This window comes from Hyaena hyaena, unplaced genomic scaffold, assembly GCF_003009895.1.
Source record: "Hyaena hyaena isolate Hyena2069 unplaced genomic scaffold, ASM300989v1 scaffold_304, whole genome shotgun sequence".
Lineage (NCBI taxonomy): Eukaryota > Metazoa > Chordata > Mammalia > Carnivora > Hyaenidae > Hyaena > Hyaena hyaena.
In genome coordinates, this window is record NW_024080937.1 from 1,396,734 (window position 1) to 1,418,123 (window position 21,390).

Consider the following 21,390-nt stretch of genomic DNA (forward strand, 5'->3'; position numbering starts at 1 on the left):
GCTGCTCAGACTATGCGTTTAGTTTCTCAAGAGTGATTAGCCAGTTCTTCCCAGCCTGAGGCCCTTCATTGCTGCAGGCCCCGGGACCCTTGCCCTGCCTGGTGCTGTTTTTCCCCTGCTTAGGGCTTAGGACTCAGTTCACAGCCTTTGGCCTCGGACCAGCCCAGGTGCACTCCTTTTAACCGCAATCTCCATTGCAAGCCGTCATCGCACCCTTCATACCACCTTCATAGAATATGACCTTTTGAAATTTTAACTATTAACTGAATGAATTATTGTATAAGGAATTTTATTTATCTTTTGAGATTCAAGAAAGATGAGCTAGTTTAGTTTACTTTTCCTTCTCTAACTGTTCATCCATCCCCACAACTGCTCAGTGTTAAATCCCCCTTGCTTGAAGCTTTAATGACATCGTGGCCTAATTATGTAAATTTCTCTGTTTTTTCTCTCATTCAAGTTCTTGAAATACATCATATTCATTTTAAAACTTGAATTCCTTCTCTGATTTTGGTTGTTTTCTTCTCCCCGCTCCGCCCATCATTTCCCACTATGGGGTAGACATCTCTGTGCTTCTAGCAACTTGTAGTAGAGGGGGAGCAAGTCTGATTCTCACACAGGTCCTGCCCTTTCCTCCTCTTACTGCTCAGCGCTGTGGCAAGGGGAAAGGGATGGGGAGAGGTTCCTTCTGTGCTTGCCCATGGTGAGGTTGTGGTTCCCTTTCTGCTGGTTTTGATATTTCTCAGGCTAGTGCTGCCCATTAGCATGTGGCAGACATTGAAGTGCTGTCTCATAAGCACAACTCTAGGTATTTCTGGAGGCCCTGGAGGTCCCTTCCCGTTGCATAGTTCCCTCCCATGGGGAGTCTGGCTCTGGCTCAACCTTCTCCACTGCCCAGGCTCACCCTGTATGCTCTTGCTGCCGAGAGCTACTTTTCTAGCATGTAATGTGTACTCAGCTGCTTACAGTGCTCTTTGGCCCAGATGAAACACACATATATTTTCCATGCCACACAGAAGGGACGCAGCCTACCTGACTGAGGTGTTCTCTCTCTGCTCAGCCATCTCTCTCCTGACTCTTTCTATAAGCCCTACAGTCATCAGATGCTAGACAGTCCATGATTTTCAAAAGAGAGACAATCTCCAATTCCTGATATAGTGGAACGAAAGATGGTTTGGACACCCACAAGCTTGATAGTTGATTTTTCGGGACCAGACTCTGTGACTTTTTTTTTTTTTACTTTTTAAATGTTTATTTATTTTTGAGAGAAGAGAGTGCAAGCAGGGGAGGGGCAGAGAGAGAGACAGAATCCGAAGCAGGCTCCAAGCTCTGAGCTGTCAGCACAGAGCCTGACACAGGGCTTGAACTCATGAACCACAAGATCATGATCTGAGCTGTAGGCAAAGCTTAACTGACTGAGTCACTCAGGCACTCCTCCCTTGACTTTATGATGTCTTCCTGAGTATGATATAACAAAGATATTAGGCTCATTTCTTAAATAGTACACCTTCTGAAATGCTCACCTTCCCTCTCTGCTAATACTACCTTTATATCAGCTGAGTGTGTTATGGCTACTAATAGGCCAGTTTCTGTAAACTGGCTTATTTTTAAGCATTGCGAGGAGATTGCTAGCTCAGACCACAAGAAATTCTCTGAACTGATACTATGGTGCATTTGGTATAACGTCTCTGTCAAAGACTCATCTATAATTCCTGGGTCAAAATAAAATTCTCAATTGACATTCTGTGACATGCTTATTATATTCATTAGGCATGCATTCAGAAGCAAGTAACCTGACCAACAGTGGCTTAAAAGTAACAGACTCGGGGGCGCCTGGGTGGCTTAGTCGGTTAAGCGTACGACTTTCGCTTAGGTCATGATCTCGCGGTTCGTGGGTTCGAGCCCCGTGTCGGGCTCTGTGCTGACTGCCAGCTCAGAGCCTGGAGCCTGTTTCAGTCTGTGACTCCCTGTCTCTCTGACCCTCCCCTGCTCACGCTGTCTCTCTCTCCTGGAAATAAATAAAACATTAAAAAAAAAAATTTTTAATTAAAAAAAAAAAAAGTAACAGACTCATTTTTCTCATGGTAGAAAAAGTTTTGGGGAAATTACCCAGGACTGCAGCTACTCAAAAATGACTTCGAGCAACCACGTTCTATCTACCTTGCTGCTCCTCCTTTGTTAGAGTATTGTCCAGTCTAACCATTGCGCCTCCAGTGATCACAGTCCAGATGGGGAGAAGACTGAAGGACAGAAAGCAGTGGATCCTGTTGCTTCAATTCTGGGAAACAATCACTTTGGGGGGAATTTCAAGTAGAATACTGATACATACCTATCGGTGAGAAGAGAGGAGTCCCTAAGCAGAAGAGAATCTCAGTACAATTCCCATTTAAACAAAATCAAGGTACTATTAGTAATGAAAAATGAGCAGAATAGGTATTACGTATTAGTAATGTCTTCCCTCTCCCCTACGTGTTAAAGCCCATGATAGCAAAGAGCCTATTTATTTTGTTCGCTCGAATAGCCCTACCTCTGTGCCTGGAAGCTAGTAAATTATGATATATATATTGAATGAATTAGAAAGTATACTATGATTTTGTTTTGCCAACCATCTTAAGTTTTTTAGAACCACCAGAATAAAAGGAGGGAGACATCTAAAAATAATTCCAATAATATGTAAATTGTAATAATACGTGAAAATCTAGTATACTTTATGACACATCAGAACTCAATAAAATGGCATTATATTATAGAACTACATCTCAAGCACAGTGAGAATGAGCCTAAATAAAAAAACAAGTTAGCATGCTGTGCCATTTCTAATACCCTCAGAGTACAAGATATTCCAGATAAAGAAGAATTACCACATCTTGAGCACATATGAGGTACCCTTGGGTAATATATATCTTGTCAATTAATCCTCAGAATATTGCTTTGGACACTGCAAAATGTGTCTGAGAGTTTTAGCTCTTGTCCAAGACTCGGTTCTGCCATTACAATGCGCTAAGGACTCTAACCATTGACTACTCTGGTTAAAAAATGAGCTGAAATCTATTATAAATAGTCCAAATATGTTCTATTCATTTGTTCTATTCATTTCTTTGCATTCTTACGCAGCATCTTTTGGATGCACCCAGATCTTTTGTTGATATCTTAGTGAACCAGATGCCAATCTGTGCTAAGACCTTTTGGGTTATATTCATAATGAAGATGGTAATTTTTAAATGTATGATCGCTCTTACCCTAAAGTGCTTTTTTAAAAAATTTTTAAATGCTTATTTCTGAGAGAGAGAGCACAAGGAAGGGAGGGGCAGAGAGAGAGGGAAACACGAATCTGAAGCAGGCTCCAGGATCTGAGCTATCAGCACTGAGCCCAACTCACAAACTGTGAGATCGTGACCTGAGCTTAAGTCAGAAGCTTAACTGACTGAGCCACCCAGGTGCCCCTAAAATCCTTTTTAAAGTTTTCTTTGGACTGTTTATCAACTATTAATAAACTTCCTTCCAAGTTTTATTTTTCTTTCTGATGTCTTGTTTTTAGTGTGAATAGTTCATGTATCCTCTTTCCCTTTCTATTTGATGGGAGCCCATGTAACCATATCTGTTAGGGTGACAGTGAAGAAAAAGTACATGCAATATGAAAAAGGGCCTGTACTGTAAGTTATGTCTGGGAGATGTTGTGCATTGGCCTCATGATGTCAACTTCAAAGACCCTTTAAATCTTGTACCACAGTTTTTACATATAGTTTTATAAGAATAGGCCAAAGTATTATTGATACTTATTATTGATATATTCATTTAACTTCTAAACAATCCCTTTTTAATGGAAATACTATATGTGTTCAAATGTGTGCCACATATATCATTCTGAATTTTCTGGTAGACCATGCTCTTAAAAAAGTAAAAAGAAATGGGCAAAACTAATTTTAATATTTTATTGAACCCAATATATGCAAAGTATAATCAATACCTGAAATTATCAATGCTATATTTCAGTTTCTTTTTTCATACTATGTTGCATAAATTTGATGTATATTTTACACTTAACAGCACATCTCAATTCTGAGTAGTCACAAGCCTAATGCTACCCGTTGGATAGTATTTGGAACAACTTGGGGAGACCTTGTGAATTGTAGTGTAAAGAAAACCTATACTTCGAGTAAAGGCTTTGTGAGATGAACATAGGTGATGGAGGTGTGGCCAGCTCACGGCAAGGTGTATGAGGGGGTACATCTTCTGGCTCTTTATATAGGACAACCGGAGTCCCTGCAAGGGCTGGTAGGATAAACTGTTGATTTGTACACTCTCTGTGGAGAGCAACCAGGGATTGAGGCAGACGCCCCACTTGTTCCCACCCTGCTTGATATCACTCTCCAGCCAGGTGAGTGGTTGAAATTGTGCATCAAGCAATTTAATGATTATCTGCTTTGGGTGCTTGCACCAGAACGATCATTGTGAGCATTGCACTCTCATGAGTAGGCAGAAAAGGTCAGAGCCACATATTGTGCAGGCAGAGAGCCTGGCAGAGGGAGAGGGAATTGCCACCTGTCCTGGAAATAAGGCACAGCGTGATGGAGATAAAAGAATGATGGACTGAAAAGCAAGAAACCTGGATTCCAACTTGGCCTCTGTATGTTAACTAGTTCTGGGACCATGTAGAAGCCAGGGAACTCCCTTAAATTCCTATTTTCCCAGCAATGTACTAAGTGCTTTTCCTGGATTACTTTTATTCTTATTACAATAGCTATGAGAAAGATTTATCATATGCAACTTTTTCATACAGCCATTAAGGCTGTGAGTGGTGGAGTAACTCATTCGAGACCACAAATTAGTAAGAGAGAAGACAGAATAACAAGGCCAGACAATACCCATTAGTGGATAGCCAGTCTAGCGGCTGGGAGAAGTGACTTAATTGCCCAGATTTCCATTTCGGGGCAGAGTAACTGATTTAATATGACATTTTAGACCTCTGAGCTCCAACTCCAGTGAGACTTAAAGTTTTTTGTTTGTCTTTCAGATTTTTCCACTGATATTAGAGCTCTAAGTTTAAAACCTTTAAGATGAGAATTTTAGAAACAGCACTGAAGAAGAGGTGGAAAAGCTTGTTCCTTACGTTATATTTGAAATATAAAAGTTTTTAAAGAACTTTCTCGCTAAGCAAATTAAGCCAGAGAAAAAGAAATGCCGTATGATTTCACTCATATGTAGAATTTAAGGAACAAAACAGATGAACATAGAGGAGGGGGAGGGTGAAAGAGAGGGAGGCAAATCATAAGACAGCCTTAAGTCTAGAGGACAAAGTGATGGCTGATGAAGGGAAGTAGGTGGGGGATGGCCTGGATGCGTGATGGGCATTAAGAGTTGTGTTGAACACTGGGTGTTGTAAGTGATGAATCACTAAATTCTACTCCTGAAATCAACATTACACTATATGTTAACTAGCTAGAATTTTAAAAAACTTGAAAAAATAAAATAAAGAATTCTCTAAAATTCTATAGTTATGATTACAGTGACAGCAAAGATAAAATAGCTTTATACTAAGTTATTTTTTTATTTTATTTTATTTTATTTTATTTTATTTTTTTTTTACAAATAGTTTATTGTCAAATTAGTTTCCACATAACACTCAGTGCTCATCCCCAAAGTGCCCCCCTCCATGCCCATCCCCCCTCCCCCCCACATCAATTAGCTATTTTCCCTCTATGGGGATTTAGGTTTCAGAAACAGAGAAGACTATTTTCCTCTACTCTACTCTTTTACAAGAGTAAAAGAGTAATGATGTAATGATGTGTTTTTTTTTTATATTGATGTGAAGCAAATACATACAAACCTGCTAGAAACTAAATATATAGGCAATTCCATTGTTAGCATTGCAGTACGGAACAGTTATACACTGTCTTCAAGAATTTCATTAATGTAGTCCCCATATACAGTGATTTGTAGAATAAATAAGATATTTATACCTAAATAGTACCTCCTCTGGTTTGACTTGTTTTCATAACACAGTACTATAATGTCGTTACCTAAATTAGTTTTTAATAAGTTGTATGATTTCTATAAAATCCCGTATCCTTTGAGAAGAAGCATGTGGCAGCCAGTTATGATGGGAAAGTTTGACTCATGGGCATTTTTCCTGGCCCACTTCAAGCACTTACAGTGAAGCAGGAGGCATACCAGACAGCCCTCTGTTCTGGGCACTGGGCGTGGCTCAAAGATGGACACACCAAAGTCTTCCTTCCACAGGATCTCCTGATCTGTGGACAGATAAGACATTCAGTGGCTGCGGTCACAAACTTTCCTTGCAGCTGTGGCTCATGGTGTGTGTTGTAGCTCTTGTATGAAAATAGCTACTCCACCTGTCTCTCATTGCTACATTCCAGTCTGGAGCATTTGCTCCTTTAATTGATGAAGAGGCCATGGTAACATTCATGGCACGTGAAGTTTGTGTTTTTAATTCCAAAAACATCCTATACCTTCAAAATCTCAAAAGGTAGAGAGAAAATAATTTGAAATTTTGAGGGATCATGAAATCTGTCATCAGATTAAGAGTTTTCTTGGGGTGAAGAAGGAGTGAGGAATAGGAATTTAAACACCCTGATAATCAGGGAAAGAGGAAGTGAGATAGACATCTGTTTAAATACAAAAGGCTGGAATGAAATTCACTACAACAATATATAATCTGCACACTAAAACTGTTTTGATTTCCCACATTTCAGTGAATTACAGTACTTTGTAAATATCTGCAGAAAGAACATTCTAATATCCATATCTAATAGAGTGACTAACTTGAAAAGCTAGTTTTTAAGTCAGCCATTCATTCATTTATTGTCAGTAAATATTCATCACATGCCCACAGTGCACTAGTCAGGACCAGTTTGTCTGAAAACAAAATAAAGCTCCTTGAGGAGCTTCAAACATATATATATATATGAACACACACACACACACACACACACACACACACACACACACATCTTAAACTTCCTTTTCTGCTTTGACTCACTCTCATTTCATTACCCATTGATGTATCATCAGACCTTCTTTCCACAAATACTCTATTGTTTTAATGTTTATTTATTGTATATGTGTGTGTATGTGAGGGAGAGACAAAGAGAGACACAGAGAGAGAGGGAGGGAGGGAGAGAGGGAACTCCAAGCAGGCTCCATACTGTTGGTATGGAGCGCGACATGGGCCTCAATCTCTATTTTCACCTGACGTCCTTCACCTAATGATGTAGTCTTGTATTCTTCTGGATTAGGTGACTTGGTGTCTAAGCCAGCTCTTTGAGTTTCAAGTTAATTAATTGGGTTTATTGTTGCTAATATAGAGGCATCTGCAACTTTAGAGCTGAGTTGTATTACAAATGTTTGCATTTGAGTGTTTTGAAAGAATTCTAAGTTAGAGCTTTGAAAAAAGGAAGAAAAATTCTGACCTGAAGCTTTTCTTTCTTACTATGAACAGTAGCTAAATGTGGATGTAGCCCTCTATGTATGAAATAACCACACACTTTACTCAGAAAAGACCCAATTGTCCTCAGACTACTTAAGTCCAGGCTTTCATTCTAGCTCAGCCTGGCAACAGACATATGAAGAGAGAATGCTCTGGAAGACGCAGTTTTGACTTTTTGTAGAGTGTTACAATGTGTGAGGCAGCAATGGGCTAGATAATACTATGGATATGATGTTTTCATGTTTACTTCTTGACCTTGAGGGAAGAATGAGAAATACTATTTATGGTATACCGTAATATTGTGACTTTTAAATCAGAAATAGCCAGAAATATTAAAAAGAGATGAGAGATTTTTATCCTGGAAAAGAAAAACCAATTTAGAGTTTTATTCTTTGCATTATGAGCCAAAGAGTGTAGAAAGTAGATATTCATAGATAGTCAACAGCCAGTATGATAGGTTAAAAAAGCAATTTTAGAAAATGTAACTGAATAAGTACCTTTCTTTTTGGTGTATTGGAATGAAATTGTCCCATGCTAGTATAGAAATAACAAAGGAAACAAATGCTTTTAAACATTGCTGTGATGGGGGAGAAATGTAGCATTTCTATTTATAACTTGTACAGAGTCCCACATAAAAATAGCTCCAACGACCAGATTTGCTCATATCTGGAATACAAAGTTGTTGCTGCCAGTGACTTGAGGAATTCTAATAAGAACGAGGACGGCATTGGTAAATATTGAAAGTTTATCATTTTTTCTTCTACCCTCGGTTTTCCCAGAGGAAAATTAGTGCCTAGAAAAGTCGCATTATACATTTTGTTATGTCCCAGGCTATTGGTCTCTTTGTTTTTAATGAAAAGGATACATTTGCACCCTGGACTTCACCCCCTGAGAAGGATATATTGTTGTATCTGTCAGTGAGGACTGAATCTCTGCAAATGAAATATTTGTCAGGCAAATGGATTTAACATTTCATTCTTTTGAAGACTAGGTTTGTATGATTGGTGTGCTAGTAAAAATATTGAGGACTTCTGAAGTTAATGTGAACCATTCTTTCTTATTTTCAGCGAAGTTTCCTGGGCTATGCCAGTTTTAAAGTGGGAGAGCTACTGAAGTCCAAAGAGCAACTGCTAGCCCTGAGTCTGAGGTGAGTCCTTTGTCTGCAGAAATGCTATAAAGCAAATAGCCTATGGTATTTATTGAAGGGTGGTTGATTTTGAAAGTCCCAATTCTTACAGATGTTTAGATGTCAGCTGTCAAATGGCTTACATTCTCCACAGCAGCAAGTTATAGATTAACAGCAATTATTCAAGTTCAAACTTAGGTTCATGTTCATATTGTCAAAGGTTTTCAGCCCTTAAAGGGAAAAAATGTTTATATGATCATTAAAGTGATCAAATTCATTGATAGTAAGAATAGAAATGATGAGCACGTTATTAAGTAATGTTTCTATTACTTATTAAAGTGTTCCTTTTTAAGTCAAGTAAGTTTCTAGGTTTGAAATATGTTTGTTAGTGGCCACATTGTAAATTTAGGATAATAGAGGAAACATTCATTATTCTCTTTTTTTGAGTTTATTTTGTTGCTATGCTGTTAAATATAAAACATAAGTTAAAACAGATTCATACTGAAATAGACAGTAGATCAGAGCTAATTTTGAGTATGAGTACAATTTGTTTTGATATAGAAGTTACATAGTATTTTAAGAAGTTACATAGTATTTTAATGTTAAGAAGAGTATCAAATAGAATAAACATTTTTAAACTTCATTATAAATTCTAAACAATATGCTGTTTTCTAACTGTATAACTTCTATAATTATGAAAAATATCACCTTGAAATATTTGCCTAGTATAAACAAATATAAAAATTGTATATAACATTATTTGTAAATCAGAAAATGCTCTCCTTTTGATGAAACATAGAGACCACTCTGAGGGAAGAGACAATGCTGTGTTTGCACTCTGCCTCGCTCCCCAAGGACCTACTCGTAACCAATATATTTCAGTAAAGATGCTGTGGCTTATGCTGGAATCTGTACCGCTGGCAGTCTCCTTTTCTGATTTTTCCTGATCCTCACAGTCTTCTATTTTGACTTCAGAGAGTATAAAGTAATATAAAATAAATCATACTCAGAAAAATAAGTGTTAATGGGTTCTGATGAGCCCATTCCTCTTCGTTCTCAGTGATGTCCCTTAAACATCCATGGTTTTGTTGTTGTTGTATTTATTTGGGAACACATTTTAAAATCTTCATAGTTTTGTGGTGTTATTCCAAATAAAATTTTGCTGTGGTTATTTTCAGTTTGAAGTTCGTATGGGTCAGCTAAAAAGTCTAGCTATCAATGTCACCGACAATTTTCTAGAAAATCTGTTGGTGCCCTAGCACGGTGGTGAGATCTCACCTGAGCACTACTGGATTCATGGCATGTGAAGTCAGGTATCAAACAAATTTAGAAATACTGGCAGGCCATATGTTTTTTGAGTAAGACGCATAGCACTTTATTCCTCCTCGTGCTGACTTACAAGCTGTAGTATTGATTATATCATTAACATCAGCACCATACTACACATTTAGACACTGCTCTTGAAACAGAAATGGGGGTCACAAATTCTTAAATGAAAATTAATAAACACATACAATACCTTAGTGGTAGGATAGGAACTGAAGGGTCAAGTTCAGAGTATAACCATTTTAAGAAAAAAAAAAAGAAATTAGAATGATTTCAGATTTAGAAGAAATCAGTACAAATTTCCACTTTTGGTTTTAATATGTCTGCTTAGTACTCATTTGGCTTTGATTGTATAAAAGGAAAAAAATTAACAATAAAGGATTGAGTTTTCTAGAAAAACAATTTTTCAAAAATAATTTTGAAATGGCTAGGTTATTGTTCTTTCCCTTTTCATGCTTTGCCAATTTGTGAATTTCTCTCCCTATGAACTAAATACGTTATAAACTTATCATAGCCTTTTGATTTCTGACACTTCCTCTTTTTTTTACTAAAGAGATAATTCATCTTCTTTCCCCTGGCTCAGGATTTTCCGAGGTACTATGCTGAAAGAACATTAGGTGAAGGATAAGAAGCATTGTTTTTCTGGTTATTTGTTTTGTTTTGTTTTTAATAATTCCTTTGCACTGACAGTATCTGAATTTTGTTGCTTTTTGATTCCAGTCATTACTTTTAAAGCAATAGAATTCTCAGATTTCTGTGAAACAAATTCACAGAAATATGCATACATTTATAGGAAACGTTCTTTGATGATAAGCTTCCAAAAAATCTGTGTAGTTTTGTTTCATTTTTCACTGTCCCTTTGAGTTGTTTCTTATCAGATACTTCTGATTCCAGAACTCTCAAACTAGCTCCACAGAGCACCATAGTTTAATGTGGTTACTATGCCACTTGCACTTTGAACGAGAATTTTTTAACTGAATTTTGAAATGAGTTCTTTTTTCCCACAGAAACTTCAAGGAGCAAGAAGTCTGTGTCTTATTTGTAGATTTAGACTCAAATTTCATGAAATATCATAGAGCCCATTTTTGAAGTTGTGGAATGAAATGTATTTGCATGTATTGGGGGAAATGCCTCCAATATGTAAAGCGGTTCCCACTCCTATAACTCATCCTCATTTAAATACATAGTTACTAAATTACTGCCTGAGTTTTCTAGCATCCCTTTTGGATTTGGTATCTTTATTCAGTGCTAACCCTTTTACTTTTGTATTATATCTCCTTTGTTTTGCTAGTGTACATTTGGTAGTTCCTGTCTCTTCTAATTTCTTTTTGATCTGAATTGTATTTTCTCTCTTTATTCTCCAGTTCGTTGCCATATATCCTTGAGTCTCATACTATAATGTAAACAAGCTAAGGTCCTTGTATAGAAGATTACAAGTGTAGTCATGAAAGACAGTGGATAATTGTATAATAATAGTAGTAATAATAATAAATAGAAGAAGAAAAAGAAGAAGAGGAAGGTACTATGTGCTTTATGCTCTGATAAGTATATTAGAGATATTGGCTCACTGACCCTTATCAAATTAGCCTATGATGTTATTCTTTTTGCCACTTTATAAATCAAGAAACTGAGATCTAAGGGGCACCTAGGTGTCTCAGTTGGTTAAGTATTTGACTCTTCATTTCAGCGCAGGTTATGATCTCATGGTTCATGGGGTAGAGCCCTGTCTGTGTTGGCTCTGCAAGGAGCCTGCTTGGGATTCTCTGTCCCTCTCTCTCTGCCTCTTCCCCACTCACATTCTCTCTCTCTCTCTCTCTCTCTCTCTCTCTCTATCTGTCTGTCTGTCTGTCTCTGTCAATAAATAAACTTTAAAAAAAGGAAACTGAGATATAAAAAGTAGTTGAGTGATTTGCACAAAGTTACAGTGCTCACAAGTGGGAAAGCCAAGGTGCGGAGCCACACATTGGCAATTGCAAAGCCTGAGCTCTTAGTGATACACTGCGTGTCTCCTTGACAGAGGAGAAAATGGAGACCTTGTTAAAACATAACTCCCATTATATGACTTAGGTGATGGAGGAACAAAGCAAAGACTCCAGCAAAGGTCCAGGACCGCTCATTCACGGTTTCTTCCGCTTCAATTTCACCACAGTGCCTCGTCTTATAGTAAATGAGGTGTTACTGTCTCATGGAGAAGTCAGACATAGTAGCCTTGATGGCAGAAAGTGGGAACCAGCCTGCCTGGTTAAGGGGAAGACTGAGGGAAACCTGTGCAATCTCTTCTCACCCCAGCAGCTTGGCATTATCAGGCCCAGACCTGATTTACTGTCCAAGCACCTGACAGCCATTTGCTTTGCCAACCTTATCTGAATGTCTTAGGACCATGCAGGCAGAAATTTGGAACATCATAATCCTGTGTCACGATTGAATAAAAGGATGAAGAGATTAGATCTGTCTCTAGGAATGCTACTAGCAGTCGGAAAGAATTATGTGGCTCTTAAAGTATTCAAACAACCACAAAGGCAGAAAAAAAAAGGGGGGGAGGGTAAAACTTTTTTTTAGGAAATCTTTCTCAGAAGGATTGAGACAGATGGATGTGTTTTGACCTTGTCTTTTTGCATATGAGCTTCGTTGTGTATCTCCTCACAGTTTAGGTTTTGTTCAGGGCTCATTCACTCAGCAAGCATTTATTAAGGTTTCTTTCATATGCTAGCTACAGTGATAGTTTTTTAAAAAAACATTTAAATGCCATCAGTTAATATTTTGCAATTGATGTCACTAATAACGCGATTAATGAAAAGTCTCATTATTTGTTGAGTGTCTACTAGCATGCGAAGAATACATGAGGTTCTCTTTGTGCCTTTGTGCATGGCCTTTAACCCATGCGACATTATCATCCCTGTTCTGCAGCAACCCATCTATAGTCCTGCAGCTGCTGACTGCACAAGAAAGATTAGAATCCAGTTTGGTCTGACTCCAGAGCTTGTTGAATTTTGTTTTCCTGCCTCTTAGGAAGCTAATGATCTGATAGAATCTTTGCTTCCTCCTCCATTTATATTCTATCCTTTGGAGAGTTTCAGGGGCCTCAATTCTTTTTTCTTAATGCTTTATCCTAAAATTCAGTTTCATATGCCAGTGACATAGTAGGGGTTCAGTAATTATTTGTTGGAATTTTGATTCGTGATGATGACTTCCTCATATGTGTGTGGATGCTAAGTGTGAACCTAGTACATTTGATTCTGAATGGGATCCACCTAAATTAGTGGCTACAGAGCGGTCTACGCATTAGAGTATATCTGAGATAAGTACCTTTCCAAGTAACAGTGAGGGGTAGATTGTAATTTGCTTGAAAAGCTGAAACTCTTCTTTAGAATTTATGATTTCAGGGTAGACCACTTTACCTTGTCACAGAGCCTTTTTTCAGAGTGCTCTATTATCTCTTCTGTAGTCTTTTGCATGTAATCTCTCCAAGGTAAGCAAACATTGATAGAATTTTACCCAAATGAATGTGACAAAATATTATTGAATCTTTTCGTAAAAAGAAAACCTGTTTTCATTTATTACATCTGCCACATTTACAGTACTGCTGTCATGTAACATAAATTTAACGTAAGACTCCCATGTTCCCAAATAGACATATGGCGTTATGTTTTATGATACACAGATGTGCGGGAGAGGCTATGAAAGAAATAAACAATAGCTATCTACTGCTTGTTTTTAAACGTTCCCTATTTTATGTAATATTTATATGTGTACATAGTTATGCAAATATAAATCTATCATAAATTGTGTGGATGGGCTTGTGTGCATCTATATTGTTTTAGGATTATTTTGTTTTCTCACCAATCATGAATACTTACTTTCCATTGTTGTCAAATATATGTGCTTAGAGAAAGTAAGGTCCACATTATGAAGTCCTTAGATTTTTATTTTTTGGTGTTTTTCTTACATTTAACAATTTAACCTCCTTAAACACACACATATACTCACATACACACAGATACACAGTTCAACTTTGTTTCTAAAAGTAAGAACAATAATAATGTTTTTAAAAACCTGCTTTTCACTTAATCTCCCAAATGCATGTGTTTAACTTGAGAGCTGGACGTAATGATAAGGAGAGGTTCCTTCGGTGATGACATACAGTTTTCTGCACAAGCATACTCGGAGTGATAAAAAGATGAAATTGTCACAAACAACTCACAGGTTGGGAGCACAGACACGATCTTTAGCCCATGGGGCAGTGGGTCAGAATAAGTTTGTTCTTGGAATACATGAATACATCGGAACCCCCACAGTACTTGAGATGAAACTTGCCATAGATTGACAAGAGTTTTAAAGGATAAACTTACTTTTTCATTTAAAATGGAATTAAACTTTCTTAGAGTTTTAATTTCTATCACTATTCTTTCCCTGTGTGTAAATAATGGCTATGCAAGTCTTCTTAATTTAAGCACGAGATTAGAGTCTTTAAAATTATATGTGTGATGAATACCTCTTTAATGACATCTTTTCTTATCAGTATTTATTTCAACTTCAGGAGGATTTAAAAAATTACAGCCAAACATTTTAATACTCGTGTATATCTTGAATATATTTCATTCTTTTTAAAAAGTCCCCAGTTAACTTTCTTGGGTACCAGAAAGTAAGATTACAGCAGAAAGTTCTGATAGTTCCACAACATTAAATCTTATGTATGTCTAAAACACTTACTGTATTAAGTAAGGGTAATAGGCTTTGACGGGCAGCTGAAAAAAAATCTCTTTGAGAGGAAATAGCATATCTATGATTAATTATACTTTATTGAATGCACCAGTGTAAAAGTTAGAGGACTGGGGAGCCTGGGTGACTCAGTCGGTTAAGCGTCTGACTTCGGCTCAGGTCATGATCTCACAGTTTGTGGGTTTGAGCCCTGCGTCGGGCTTTGTGCTGACAGCTAGCTCAGAGCCTGGAACCTGCTTCAGATTCTGTATCTCCCTCTCTCTCTGACCCTCCCCTGCTCACGTTGTCTCTCTCTCTCTCAGAAATAAATAAAACATTAAGAAAAAAAATGTTTAAGTCAGAGGATAGAAATGGCATGTAAAAACCTACTTAATCGATGCTTTTGCCTAGAATTAACTAAAAATGCACATTATAAACCCTGAGAGCAATGCATAAGAACACTGCACTTTTCTCTCAGGGGTAAACAAGCTGGAAGACATGCAAGTCAGCAGCACATGCATACTCTTTATTGACCCAGACGCTTGTAGAAGGGGAAAGCCTTGCATCTGTGGGGTGTTCCTTCACACTTTTCAGCATGATCCAAGTGTAGATAACAGGAAAGCCTCTGATTCTGACAGACTCCAGCCTCATAAACACATAGGAAGGAGTAGCTAACAATATTTGAGCTTTATGATGGATTCAGGATGTCACATGTCTTGTCTCATTCAGTCTTCTAATAACCTTGCCTAAAAGGTGATATATTCCTGCTTTGACTAAGAAATGAACTCAGCAACAGTAGTTTGACGTCCTTTAGGTCACACAGCTGGGTGAGGTGGGAAAATGGAGATCGAGAAAGAAATGTCCTTGCTATCAGGGATTTTCTAGAGAATATATATTTTGTTTAGAATCTTAAAATTAAATAATTTTAGAGAACAGAAGACATTGGGGCACTTTAACTTCTTTTTTAGACCATTTTAGTGAAAGGGATTGAAAACACAAGAGGCCATATGTCTTTCCCATTTTCAGACAGGTGTCAGAAAAGTATTCCTTTCTTATCTCAGATTTGCTGTCCTTGCCATGGCCCTCGTTCTCCTTCATGGAGTTAAGGAGGACAAGCCTCGAGTCTTTTCTCTATGATCACATTTGAAAGCAGCTCTCTTGTCCAACTTTATATCTTCTCTCCTTTTTTTTTTCTCAGGATGGAATGTGACTTAGTAGAAAGAACAGCCGGCTTTAATGCCAGGCTTGGGTTCAAGTCCCAGCTTTGCCCCACGATGGGTCACCCCTGTTGTCTGCTCCTTTTAATGCCTGTTAATAGAAGTAGTCATGACCTCCCTCCCAGGATAATTCTGCACAATCAATAAATGCAATAAAGTTCTTTGCACTGCCTTGCATTAGAGAAAAGCATTCTATCAATACTGTTTTCCTTGCTTCTTGCATTAAGCTTACTAATTCCCTCAACCATAATTTATTTTTTTTAATGTTTTTATTTATTTCTGAGAGACAGAGAGAAACAGCATGAGCAGGGGAGGGTCAGAGAGAGAGGGAGATACAGAATGTGAAGCAGGCTCCAGGCTCTGAGCTAGCTGTCAGCGCAGAGCCCCACACGGGGCTTGAACCCACGAGACGTGAGATCACGACCTGAGCTGAAGTCAGATGCCCAACCGACTGAGCCACCCAGGTGCCCCATCCCTCAACCATAATGTAATGTTTGATTTGTTTGTTGCCTAGTTTGTTGAAGTTCTTTCTTAAATGTGACATGAGCCTTTGACCTCGACGTGTCATTTTTATTGTCTTTCAGGTAAGTATCAGAGCAATAGATACTTATCTGAAACCTAAATTCTGGCATTAATCCCTCTACCATCAGATATGTCTTCTTATCAGGTGGCAGATACCAGCAAAAGGCATATGGAGAGCAGTTTGTTTAGTTGAAACAGGAAAACAGTTTGGCAAAAAATTTAAATATATATATTTATATATATAAATAAATAAATGTATATATATATTTATATATGAACTGATATGATTTATTTATGAACTGATCTCAGCAGTTCATGAGTTTGAGCCATGCATTGGGCTCTGTGCTGACAGTTCAAAGCCTGGAGCCTGCTTTGGATTCTGTATCTCCCTCTCTCTGTGTCCCACCCCCGCTCGCACTCTGTCTCTCTCTCTGTGTCTCAAAAATAAACATTAAAAAAAAAGTAAATAAAAATTTAGCCATATGGCATTGAGATCAGGACAGAAATTCATGAATATAACACAGTGTATCAGTTGCTATTCGAGTGCACTGATGCATTTTATTGCTGAATATATCACAAACTGTCCACAGAAGTAAATTCAAGTGACATTTCTCAGGACTGGACTGTGAGAATAAAGGGAGACGTCAAACACAGAGGTAGGGGAATTTGTTTCTCCAACTGCTTACATGTCAGTGTCCTTTAGGGACACAATTGCCTAAAATTATCAAAAGGCTCTGCCATGAGCCACTTTTTAATTACTGTTAAAATTATATCAATTTAAAATCAGAATATGGAAAGTATACAGATATTATGGGATTAGGATAGAAAAGAAGTAGAGAGAATACATGCTTTAGAGACATATCTGAATACATATATACATATACACATACAAAGATATATATATATATATATGGGTATATGTATATACCCAAGTCTGGCTTTTGTATTGCTTAGCAGGATGGCAGAGTACTCTGAACTCAGTTTTCTTATCTGTGGAATAGGAACAATGGTACTTCCCATCCCACAGAGTTCTTGTGAGGCTTACAAGAATTACTTGATAAGAGATGTTTCCAATAATGCCTGACACATAGAAAGTGTTCAACAAATATTGCCTACATATTTTTTTATTGATAAGCTTATCTAGCCTCAGGTTTTGTTTTATTTTGTTTTTGCAGATGAGGATTAGACTATTGGACACAGCCTATCTGAAACAGTACCTGGTGCAAAGCAGGTGCAAATCAATGCTTATCACCTATTATTAAAATTGTCATTATCATTATTTTGCATTGCATTCAACTAGATGGTCTTTCATTTATAATTTAAATGGCTCTACAGTCATATATTCTGCATTATTCTTTATGTTCCTAATCTATTTTCATGAGGCTGTAGGTATGACCATGGAAACCAATTAGCACTTTCTTAGTTTGCATTATTCAAAGGATGTCATATTCATCAGATTGCAAATTAGAGTTTTCAGTCACTGAAGGGACAGCACATACTTAGAGCACACTTTAATAGCTTCTCAGTTTGTATAGAAAAGCCTGAAATCGTTCCTCTTTTAAAATGCAAATCACATTAAGTTAATATCTGTACACAAAGACCTACCTGCTTAAGAAGTTTGAGAGCTAATTTAGCTCTGAAGATAATTTGCAGAAATGATTAGACCTGCAAGGAATTATATTTGACCTGAAAATTTGGTATTGGATTTGCCCATATTTACCAAAGTCACTTTCATCATTTTCTCCCTGTGTTTCTGATGCTCTGGACACATTTATATCAGCTTTTTCTAAACAGTGGGGTTCTTCTTCTTTTAAACACAATATCCGTTCAGTTATTCATATATGTTTTTAGAATGAAGGAGTTTTATGTCAAGTAAATTTGAAAATGCTGTGCTAAAAGATTGAAGAGGATTACTTTACTGTAGGACTTCTCAGTGCCTTCATTAGTCCTCAAGGCCCTTTGGGAAGACAGATGTTGCCTACAACTTTCCCACACTAATCTGAACACAAGAAGCTTTTTTCATGGAACACCTATTCACAGCTTATCAGATATTGTGCTCCAAGAAACACAGCTGCATAATTTAGAAAATGCTGATTTGGAGCAAGAACAGCCAAGTATTTTTCAGAGAAATACATGAGTGACTGCCTTGGGGAACCTGGGTGGCTCAGTTGTTTAAGCCTCTGACTTCGGCTCAGATCATGATCTCACAATTCATGAGTTCAAGACCCACATTGGGCTCTGCAGCTGCCAGCACAGAGCCTGCTTGGGATTCTCTTTCTGTTCTCTCTCTCTGCTCCATCTGTGCTCTCTCTCTTTCTCTCTCAAAGTAAATAAACTTAAAAAAATAGATGAGTGATTGTCTATATGTATGGTCCACCTTCCTCCCCCCCACCATAAGCCTATTTTCTAACACATACATATGTAGGCAGGCGTGTGGTCTTCATGCAAATGAACATTCACTCCTACACACACTTTCCGCCCTTGCACGTAATGCCCTATGTAACATGCAGTTACCCACCCCTATTTCTCCCATCCCTCACCCCCTGTCCATTCTCATTGCCAACCCTGTGACATTTTGCATTCACATCATGACCTGTGTAGACACCAGTTTGTGAATTTTGTGCAGAACTATGGGAGAGGAGTCACAAAATACATACTGTCTCCTTTATGTGAATTGACTGCTTCATTTTCAGCTTGCGTAAGTGGATATGCACTTATTTTCACAAATTATAACTACCACAAACTGAAGTAGGGGAAATTTGACTTGGACCCATCATTTCTATTATCTGAGAAATGGATACTTACCTGAAACCTAAAGTCTGGCATTAATGCCTCTAACATCAGATATGACTTCTTATCAGGTGGCAGATACCAGCAAGAGGCATATGGAGAGCAGTTTGTTTGGTTGAAGCATAAGCAGAGTTGGGCAAAAAATTTAAAAATATTTTTTTTTACCTAAAACTTTAGCTGGGGCCCCTGGATGGCTCAGAAAGTTAAGGATCCAACTTCAGCTCAGGTCATGATCTTGCAGTCTATGAACACCAAAAGGTGTGCTCTTTGGTGCGTTTCATTTCTCTGTTAAACTAAGAACCATCAGACACCCTAACGTAGCAGAAGCTAGAAGTCTGAGCATCTTTTTCAACTCATCCTTTCTAAAATTCTTATCTGATTATGTTCCTTTCCTCTGAAACTATATAAACAATATGTTACTTCCTGCCCACCTCCACATGAGCATGCCCATGAACGTATGTATGCAAAAACCTCAGCAAAGGTATATAAGATAGTAAGTCTGCTTCTTCAGACTCATCTGCAACCACAGACATTACCCTTGACACTGATCACCACTCCCTTCATCATTTACAGTAGCCTGTGCACACTTTCCACTTTGTACAGGTGGAGTCAGAATTCCTGTATTCCTCTGGAAAACCTTCTAGGGGTTTTGAGCTAAGTTTCAACTTCGGCTAAAGAGAGCACAACTTTTGTATGTATAGATGCACCTTAGATTCTCTCCTACACTAATAGCCAGTTCTTTTTCCTCCACTTTTGGCATCTTTTACCCAAGGAATAAGTCTTACCCATCCAAAATACGCTGGTATTCTCCAAATTTAGTCTCTTTGGGAACTTAGATCCAATAGTCTCCAGACATGTTAGTGAAAAGTTCTGGTCACCACCCCCACCCAGGCTTCTCAATTTCCTATAACTAAATGACCATCAGGCTTTTGAATGGGTACATGAAGAAGCAGGTCAGAATGTATCACCCTGCCAACCAACAGAAGCTTACTGATCACTGGAAGGTCACTGTTGTTAATTCTGTTTCCAAGGAGGTTTGACTTTGCTGTTCTACTTATATCTTCTCAATTCCACTTTGTGTGTGTGTGTGTGTATGGGAGTGAACTGTGTTGGAAGTACCTTCCTTGAGGGAAAATAGAAATAGAAAGTTACATGCCCCCTTGACAATGTATCCCTCCCCATAGTATGCTCTAGTTTAGGATTCTTTACTTTAATCTATTAAGTGAAATTAATTGATGTCTATAAGTCTGTGGCATAGCATGGCTATCTCATAGTACAAGTGCATTTGAAAGAGATTGTTTGCAATAATATTCAGTAAAGTACAGAATAGTCAGGAAATGAAGACAAATACTATTTTATTAATAGAAGCTAGGGAAACTAGAAAATACACAGAAAATACGATAAAAGGTTTTAAGAATGCAGAAGAGTATAGTCATGTTTATTTTGCTGTACTTAATTATAGTACCAATATATGCAAATTACTTTCCATGTATGCACAGTGTTTTGTAGGCTGTGATACAATAGGGGAGAGTTGCTTCTATTTTTTTTTTTTTTTTTTAGACAGGAAGCAGGATTTATTGGTGGGCATGAATGGGGAGGGCATTTCTGCGGCTCTCGTGAGTGCAAAGCCCACCATTTGTCCAAGGGGCCATGATTAGGAATGTATTTGACCCCACAGCCATCTGAGATGAGCTGTTTTTCAGCCACTATCTTCAAACTCATCCATATTAAATTTAGTAAAGCCCCACTTCTTGGAAATGTGGATTTTCTGGCGGCTAGGGAACTTGAAGTTGGCCCTACGCAGGGCCTCAATCACATGCTCCTTGTTCTGCAACTTGGTACGGATGGACATGAAGACTTGGCCAATGTGGACCCTGGCCACTGTGCCCGGGGACTTTCCAAAGGCACCCCGCATACCTGTCTGGAGCCTTTCAGCTCCAGCACAGGACAACATCTTGTTGATACGGATGACATGGAAGGAGTGGAGTCGCACCTGGATATGAAAACCGGGTAATGAGCCCAACGTGTTTCATGGATAATCTTTTGGGTACCTTGATTAATGTGCTTAAGCATATTAGAGTAAGAAATATCTAATAGAAATATCCAGATAACCTGATAGATAAATTAGGTAATTAAGGAGTCTTCTTTATAACACTGTGTAACACTGATGAATTTGTTACACTATGGGACAGTTTTACCATCTTGCACATAAAGTAAGTGTTTTTTAAATTAGCTGAAATTATTGAATGAGGATTTAATTAAACCTG

General features: G+C 37.9%; 1 protein-coding gene and 1 pseudogene across 2 annotated transcripts in view; one reads left to right on the forward strand and one right to left on the reverse strand.

Moving 5' to 3' along the window:
- INPP4B (inositol polyphosphate-4-phosphatase type II B) overlaps nt 1–21,390 on the forward strand; it is a 367,571-nt gene that overhangs the window by 104,905 nt on the left and 241,276 nt on the right. For both annotated transcript variants that reach the window (XM_039248219.1, XM_039248218.1), the window contains exon 5: nt 8,512–8,591. The gene's annotated coding sequence lies outside the window, so the exon portion shown is untranslated. The remainder of the gene's footprint in view (nt 1–8,511; nt 8,592–21,390) is intronic.
- On the reverse strand, nt 12,684–21,137 carry LOC120242433 (annotated as a pseudogene).